Source organism: Peromyscus eremicus, chromosome 2 (genome assembly GCF_949786415.1).
Source record: "Peromyscus eremicus chromosome 2, PerEre_H2_v1, whole genome shotgun sequence".
Classification (NCBI taxonomy): domain Eukaryota; kingdom Metazoa; phylum Chordata; class Mammalia; order Rodentia; family Cricetidae; genus Peromyscus; species Peromyscus eremicus.
The window spans coordinates 145,464,835-145,473,213 of record NC_081417.1 but is presented as its reverse complement, the minus strand read 5'-3'; positions in this window follow the sequence as shown (position 1 = coordinate 145,473,213).

Genomic DNA, 8,379 nt, shown 5'->3' with positions numbered 1-8,379 from the left:
CCTAGGAGACCAGCAGGCCGCATATGCACAGCTTTGTTTCTTGTGCAAATGAAGCTCATACCATCCCTTGCCTTCAAGCCTAGTGGCGTTCCAGAGCAACTGACTGAGGACAACAGGGCTTTTTGCATAACCAGGTGCAGTAGGGACTGGAGCGGAATTCCCGAGGCAGACACAGAACTGCGTGGCCAGAGAGAAGAGAGGAAGACAGATTCTGTAGAGGGTAAAGCTGATCTCTTGTAGAGTTTATTAGGGCCAGGGGTAAGGAGCCAGGAAGGAGAGATGGAGGACGAAGGAACAGAGGATGAAGATCAGGTCAAAAGCATAGGAGCTTACTGAAACTATGAGGACAGGAAACCTGGCCACAGAGAGGAGCTGAGTGTGAGGATGGAGCTGAAGCTGTTGAATTTTGTCATAGAGGAATAAAGTTAATGAACAAAAGAGTGTAGTGTACGTAGATTCCTTTCCCTCAGATACCCCATGCCTTCTGTAGCGTCTTTCCCAGGACTCTGGGAGGCAGGAACTTGGGGAAGTTCCATTATCCTTAATAAATCTTTTTTTTTTTTTTTTTTTTTTTGATGGTGGAGAATAATAGAGAAAAACATTCAACATTAACCTCTGGCACTCACACACATATTCCCATGTGGGTGTACACACACAAAGCAAAACTGGAGATCCTCAGGGAACATCATGAGGCCAAGATGGTGTGCTTGGGTTCAGCACTGGGATGCAGCTCACTATTCTAGCTTGTGCCAAGCCCTGGGTCCCATCCCCAGCACCCACAAAGAAATGGACTTCTTCCTCTTGCTTTTGCTTTGGGAGATGGCTGTCAGTGTGACATGGGCTGCAGCTGTCCCTGTCCCTGTCCGTCTGTGGGTCACAGAGCTGAATGGGCCTGTGTGACTAATGCTTACTCGCTGGCTGCTGGTGGCCAAGCACTGTGATTGCTTGTCTAGAAACGCACTTGGCTTCCTAGGGCTGAAGTCATGTTTACACCTGTTCAGCCTGGCTCCTACGTCAGAGCTTCTCAAACTAAATGTGCACACGAAGCACCTGGGGTCCTTATTAAAGAGCAAGATGGGGAGATAGCTGGTGGATAAAGCTCCTGCCTCCCAAACGTGAGTACTTAAATTCAGATCTCCAGAACCCATGCAAAAAGCCCTTATCAAAAGGCAAGTTTGAGCACAAGGAAGGGAGATGCCCTATGTTGATCTCTGGCCTCCATGTGCGCGCACACACACACACACACACACACACACACACACACACACACACACACGAGCGAGCAGGCTATGGCAGGTCCTGATCTCCTAGCAGACATGAAGGGACCAGGGCTCTGAGCAACCAGGCCCTGCTCTGGCGCCACCCACCCCTTCGTTGGCTGGCTTCCCTTTGCACCTCTGAAGCTTCATTGGCTCTAGGATGGAGTCCAGGGACAGTTATTGGGGTGACACCCTTTGGTGCCCGAGCTGTATGCAGGACCTACATCAAAGCAGATGTGCCCCATGACGTCACCTCTGAACAGACAGCAGGACGAGACAGGAGCAGGTCGCTGGTGACTGAGCAGAGCTGGCCACTGGGATTTCCTGAGGTTCTGTGGCCCAGGTATTGGCCACCGGCCTTGGAGATGAAGCGCCAGAGTGGCGGCAGGTGTGACAGAAGGACAATTTTAATTGTTTTCATTACATTTAAACAGCCGCATGTGGTTACAAGCTGCCGTTTAGCCAGCACGGAATTAGAACTTCGATAGCAAGTGTCCTCGTCAGACCCTGCCAGACCCTCAGGCTCATCCACTGCAAAAACGATCTGAGCTCAAAATGTTCTGTTTGGGCTCTCAAGTGTCCCCCAGAACACAGTGGTTATTTTTGTACTGTTTTCTCTCATGGCTGTTTGCCGAGCACACCCCTGGGTTTCGTTCCATTTTGGCTTCTCTTGCTCACTTTATCTGCAGAAGGCTGAGGTAGGTCAGGGTAAGCTGAGAGAAGAAGTCACCTCAACGGAGGGCCAACCCAGTCTCTGGAGCCCCGTGGACCTATAATGGGTTCATCTGTGCCCTGCCCTGGGCTGTGTGGCCTTGGGCAAGCCCCTTAGCCTCTCTGAGAAAAGCTTCTCCATTAGTGGAAACATTGGGATTAGTGAGTAGCCCCTGCAGGAATGCCTTCGCAACAGTGACGGTTGTTACTGTTACTATGCCAACGTCTTTGTAAACTGTAGAGCCCCACTTACATGTGGGGGAAACACTGCCATCGGAATTTCTCCTTTTTAAACACAATGCTTCGAAACTTAGAGAAAACAGCATGAAGCAGGCCCAGGAGATGGAACAAACTCTCTAAGCAATAAATCCAAATGCTTTTCTGCTTTTCTCATTGAGCAAGCGTTTGCCGTTAGCCTGAGTCGGGTGAAATGGGAAACAGAGGCGAATTTTGCTAGCTGCCCAGGGGCTCCAGCTGAAGTCAGGTGAGGCCAGGCGCGGGCTGCCACAGAGGGAACTCGCTGGCCCCGAGGCCCCTCCACCTGAGGGGTGTTGGGGGCCCACTTCATTCTGGGTCTAGATGCTTCCTACTGCTTGGGAGGGAGGAGAGGCAGGAAAAGCTAGCAACTCACCTGCCAAGAGGCAAGTTGGCACAGGCCAATCAGCAGTTCCCAGAGGCGGCTGTGCCCTGATGCCATTACCCACACGCTATGTCCACCATCCCAAGTCTGGACAGCTCCTAGTCCCCTCACTGGCTCAGGACAGTTGGATTTTGTTAGTTTTTGAAGCAGGGTCTCATGTATCCCAGGCTGCCCTTGAACTCCCTATGTAGTGGAGGACAACTTCTGACTCAAAAGGACCATGATGTCCCCAGTATGTTGTAAAGCAGAATCTGGGACAATGAGTCTCATACCAGCTGCCCATCAGACTTTAACTCATGGAAGGTCCCAGATGTCACACTGATGTTAGCAACTTGTGTTGGATTCTTGACTACCTCCATTTTCCTGTCTACTCTGGTCCTAGACAGCATCAGGGTGTGTGTTTGCATGTGTGTGTGTAGAGGGGCAGAGAAAACTCTTATATCAGGCATTCAATGACCAGTACCCCAAAATTCTCACCAGGGAAATCCAGCTGGTCCTCAACCCTGTCCAGTGATGCCCACAACCATCTGGGGTTGTGACTGGCTTACTGTTTTTGTTCAAAGGCCCCAGGAAGCTGGTGGGCAGTGAGATTAACTAAGCCAAGGTCTCTGTTCTCACCAGACTAGATTCAGTATTCGTTTGGGACATCCTTGGGCATCTGCTTCCTCCCTTTGAAGAGCCACACAGTTGACTCAGGAAACAAACCTCTCCCCCTACCTGGAAACCACAGGAGTCATACCAAGCCCATCCAGGTCCCCAGTACAGACCTACCTTCTAGCTAATTAGTCCTGGCCCTGCCTGTGCCTGTGAATCCAACTGAAGCTACTTGCCACCCCCAGGCACATCGATCTGCAGCCACACAGCCAAAGATCTGCTTCTCCTCAGCATCCTCCGACAACCTCACTGGATCTTGGGACTTTAGACGCCATTCACAGGCAGCTCTGGAATTAGTAGCCCATGGCCTACTTCCCTGTGGCCCACAGTCACACAGAAAGGTGACCTCCAACACTAGTAGCTTGGCAGACTGGACCAACCAGGCTTCTCCCTCAGGATGGCAAGGCCAGCCAGTGAGCTAGAGACCAGAGTCGGAACTCAGGGCCATACCGCTTCCTTTCTCCCTCCAAACCACCAATAAGTGCCAGCTCTGGCTCTAGAACATTCTTTGCACCTTCCAGCCTCTCTCCTGCACCTGCACCGGCCCAGCCCAGGTGATGTCACTCTCAAGGGGACAGCTCCAGTCTTGTCCTTTCCCTTCTAATTAGAATGGAGTGATGCATGCTTGGAACTCCAACACTCATGAAGTGGAAGCAGGAGGATCATAAGTTCAAGGTCATCCTTAGCTACTTAGCAAGATTCAGGTCATACAGAGATACATAAGATCTCTCTCTCTAAAAAAAAAAAAAAAAAAAAAAAAAAACCCAAGTAGCTTTGCTGATATCATTTACATGCCACAAAATCTATCCATTTGCTGGGTATGTATAATTAATATTTTGGTATATTTATAGTCATTCTGTCATCACCCTCATCTAATTTTAGAATACAAAAAAAAAAGGATAAAACAACAAAAACTGTTCCCATTAGGAGTCACACACATCCTTCCACCCCAGGACATAGCGACCCCCTTATCCATTCTGTCTCCTTGGATCTGCCCACTGTGGACATTTCCTGTTAATGGACTCCTAACATCTGTGGCCTCTGCATCTGGCTACTTGCCCTAAGGCTTCACTGTGCTGTAACATGCATTCAGCGGTGAAATTCTAGGTTGTTTCTGCTCTTTCGGCTAGCAGTGGAAAGGTTGGTGTGTTGCGGTTTTTGTTTAAAGTCCCAGCAGCCCATCATAGCACACGTTTGTCATCCCAGTTCTCAGGACACTGAGGCAGGAGAGTCACAAGCAGAAGGCTAGCCTGGTCTACATAGTGAGACCCTATTTCAAAAGGAAAAAAAAAAGTTCAACTGACATGATGATGCACATCTGATCCCAGCACTCAGGAGGCAGAGTCAAGGGGACCAGGAATGAGTTCAAGGTCATCCGAGGGCACATAGCAAGTTAGAGGCCAGTTTGGTATACATGAGCCCCTGGCTTGGGGGTGTTGCCGGGGAGGGTATGCCATGCCTGAAACTTGTGGCCATAGCCTGCCAGAGCCTTGATGTCCCCATGTCCGTCTGCTGCCGCTTTTCCCACCAGTCACTCTACCTTCTTTGATCTTCTGTCTATTTACTTTGAGATGTATTCAGGTGTGTTTTGTGTGTGTAGGTGTTTTCCCTGCGTGTATATCTGTGCACTGTGAGTACAGAGGCCAGAAGGTGTCATCACATCCCCTGTAACTGAACTCACAGATGGTTGCGAGCCGCCATGCGGGTGCTGGGAATCGAACCCAGGTCCTCTGTAAGAGCAGCCAAGAGCTGTGAACCACTGGGCCATCTCTCCAGCTCCTTTGCTCTTGAACATACCACACGCTCTCTACCCGGGGGGGGGGGGGGGGGGGGGGGGGGCTTCACATGTGCTCGGGTGTTCTTCCCACAGCTGACTGCTTCCGCCCCTTCAGTCTGCCGTGTAATGTCACCTGTCAGCTGAGGTTGTCCAGCCTGCCTGTGTCACTGTGTGTCACTGCACTCATGCCTTACACTACTTGCCCCATCAGGGACACCATTATTTAAAGTTACCTTGGTATGTCAGCAAATCTCTGCCCTGCAGAGGAGTCTGCCCTGACAGGGGGATACCTTATCTTCTCCCTGCTGTGTTCTGGGATATAGAGTAGTTCCTGGCACACAGTAGGTCCTTATTTAGTTCAGAGGTGCACCTGCTCCAGGTATGCCTGAGTTATTCCTGCCTTGGCCCCAGAAGCCCCGGTTTCCCCAAGTGGCACCGTTCTCCCACACGCCGGGCTCATCGCTGGCTGCCAAGATGACAGAGGTGGAGTTTGAGTCAAATCTTACCTTTCCCAGTCCCATGATGGAAAAGAAACAAATGCCGCCCCCCCCCCCCCCCCCCGGCTTGCTGTCACAGGACTGGGGGAAAGCGGGAGGGGGCAGCAGCGCCCCCTGCAGGAGCGGTGGTCTCTTCTGAGCTAGCACACCAAGGAGTGGGGAGCAGGAAGCTGCTGGAGGATTTGCGTGTGTGTGTGTGTGTGTGTGTGTGTGTGTGTGTGTGTGTGTGTGACATAAAAACGTGGAGGTAAGCTGGGCAGTGGTGGTGTGCATGCCTTTAATCCCAGCACTCAGGAGGCAGAGCCAGGCAGATCTCTGAGTTTGAGGCCAGCCTGGTCTACAGAACAAGATCCAGGACAGGCACCAAAACTACACAGAGAAACCCTGTCCCCAAAAAACAAAAAAGAAAACAAAAACCATGGAGGTATCACAGAAAGGCAGGCCAGGACACAGAAACCCCCCAACCTCTGCTTAAAGTGCAGCAGCCTGGCCAGGTCCCACCCCACCCCACCTTCACATCCCTCCCAAGCTTTAAGAAACCTGTACCCCTCATTCCCAAGCCCCACCCCTGCCTGGGCAGCAGAGACTAGCAAGGAATCTATGCCTTTGACAAAAACCCAGTGTGATAAATAAAGGAGCCTGGCAAAGCCACCCCCTCCTTTGTGTTCTGGGGACCTGGCTCATCAATCTCCCCTCCTAACCCGCTCTGCACTCTGTTAGCTGCGCTTCCGCACAGAACAGAATTTGGTTTTCTAATGGCATCTGTTTTATGTAGGGTGTCCCCAAACATTAGCTATAATGAGTTGGAAGTGGCACAGTGAGGAGCTTGGGACATCAACACCAGATGTCAGGCCCTCCTCGTCCTCTGAGGATGTGTAGTCAGAGCACAGGGCAAGGCTGGGCCAGGCCCACAGCCCTGGACGGTTCCTGGAAGCCACCTAGCCAGTGGACACTGTGGAGTGCCCACCTCTGGAAGGCCATGAGTGGGTGCTGGGAAGACAAGACCCTGACTTCCTGGCACTGTGGCAACTCGTGACCAAAGTGCTACAGGATATCAGCAAAACAAGCTTTGCTCACCATCTTATGTTTTGAGACAGGGCCTTTCATTCACTGAACCTGGGAACTCACCAGTTGTCTAGGGGTGCTGGGTTGTGAGCTCTGGGGACACCCCACCACCACCCCAGCGCCTGTGGGTGCCCAGCATTGGGATTACAGGTGGGCCCTATACTGACTTTTTACGTAAGTGCTGGAGATTTGAACTCATGGCTGTGCCCACTGAGGACCCCCTGAGTCATCTCCTCAGCCCCCAATCACATCCAATTAAAAAAAAAAAAAAAAAACAGGTAAACTTTACCTGGTTAGGTAGCCTGGGAACAAGATAAGACAATATTATGAACCAGCCAATCCCTATCTAGCAAACAATGGCTGGACTCCGTTAGTGCATGCACACAGGGTGGGGCTGGGGGTTGGGATGGAGGGTGTCGCTGGTGCATGGGAGCTGGTGGTGGTCTCCAAAGGCTACACCTCTTCTCCGTAGACTGAGTTCTGTCTAGAAATTCACACCCGATGCTCTCAGGGAAAGAGCCGTCACCTTGGGGCCTGGGAGCCGGCTATAATTAAAAGAAGCCTGACAGGAAGTAGGACTCCTGGGGATGGACCGATAGGGAGACATTTCCTCCAACTGCATAGCTTCCTTTTCTAACGCCCTTGCCGGAGCATGCCCAGTGTTCTCCAGACAAACATTCTTCCCCGAGTCAGCCAAATCCAGCTGGTGACTACTGGCACTAAACCACCTGCCAGGGTCGCAGTCCCAGGAGCGCTGACTCCCTCTCTCCACGGCCCCTAGAAGGGCCTCTGGGACTCTCCACACACAGGAGGAAACCTTGGCCCTGGGCTGTGAAGGTCTCAGGGCTCCCACCTGTGTGTGACCAAGAACAACCTGAAGAAGGGCCCTTTAGCTGGACCATGAAGGGGAGGTGAGGGCTTCATCATTGGTTGCTTATGCTCTACATGCCTGAAGACCCTGCGGAGAACAGGCCCAGTCTGGCCGTCATTGGAGACCATTGAGCACCAGCCTCATTTTTAAAACCTGTTCATCCATGTTCTGTTCTGGTACGATAAAGTAGATTTGTGAATACCTGTCTCTCTCTCTCTCTCTCTCTCTCTCTCTCTCTCTCTCTCTCTCTCTCTCTCTCTCTGTGTGTGTGTGTGTGTGTGTGTGTGTGTGTGTGTGTGTTTGCATGTGTGTGCGTGCAGGCCAGAGGTCAAGATCAGGTGTCTTCCTCTCTCACTCCACCATATTTTTTGAGACAGAGTCTCTCGCTGAATCTGGAGCCCCCTGTTTGGCTAGGCCGACTGACCAGCAAGTCCCAGGGACCTTCCTGTCTCAGCCTTCCTATGTTACAGATAGAGGCGTGCAAGCACATCTGACTCTTTTACTGGGATCCAAACTCAAGCCCATAAGCTTGCGCAACAACCCAATCTCTCCAGTCCTCTTGAGTCCTCTCGAGCCCCAACGGGTATTTTAGATCATGATTTCAACAGCTTTCAAAAATGGCACACATGTTTTGCAAAAATAACTGAACTCTGGATGGAAGGGAGGAAGGAAGGGAAAGACAGACCGGGTGTGTGTGCAGGGGTGAGGGTGATCATACTCAGAAGGCTCAGAAGACAAAGACAGGGGGATCACTGCAAATTTAAGGCCAGCTTGGACAACACAGCAAGTTCCAGGCTAGCCTGAGTAAAAGGGTGTCTAAAACAATTTATTTTTTAATTAATTAATTATTATTATTTTTTTTTAAAGGAGAGGTGAGATAAGGACAGAGGGCCGGTGGGCCGGCC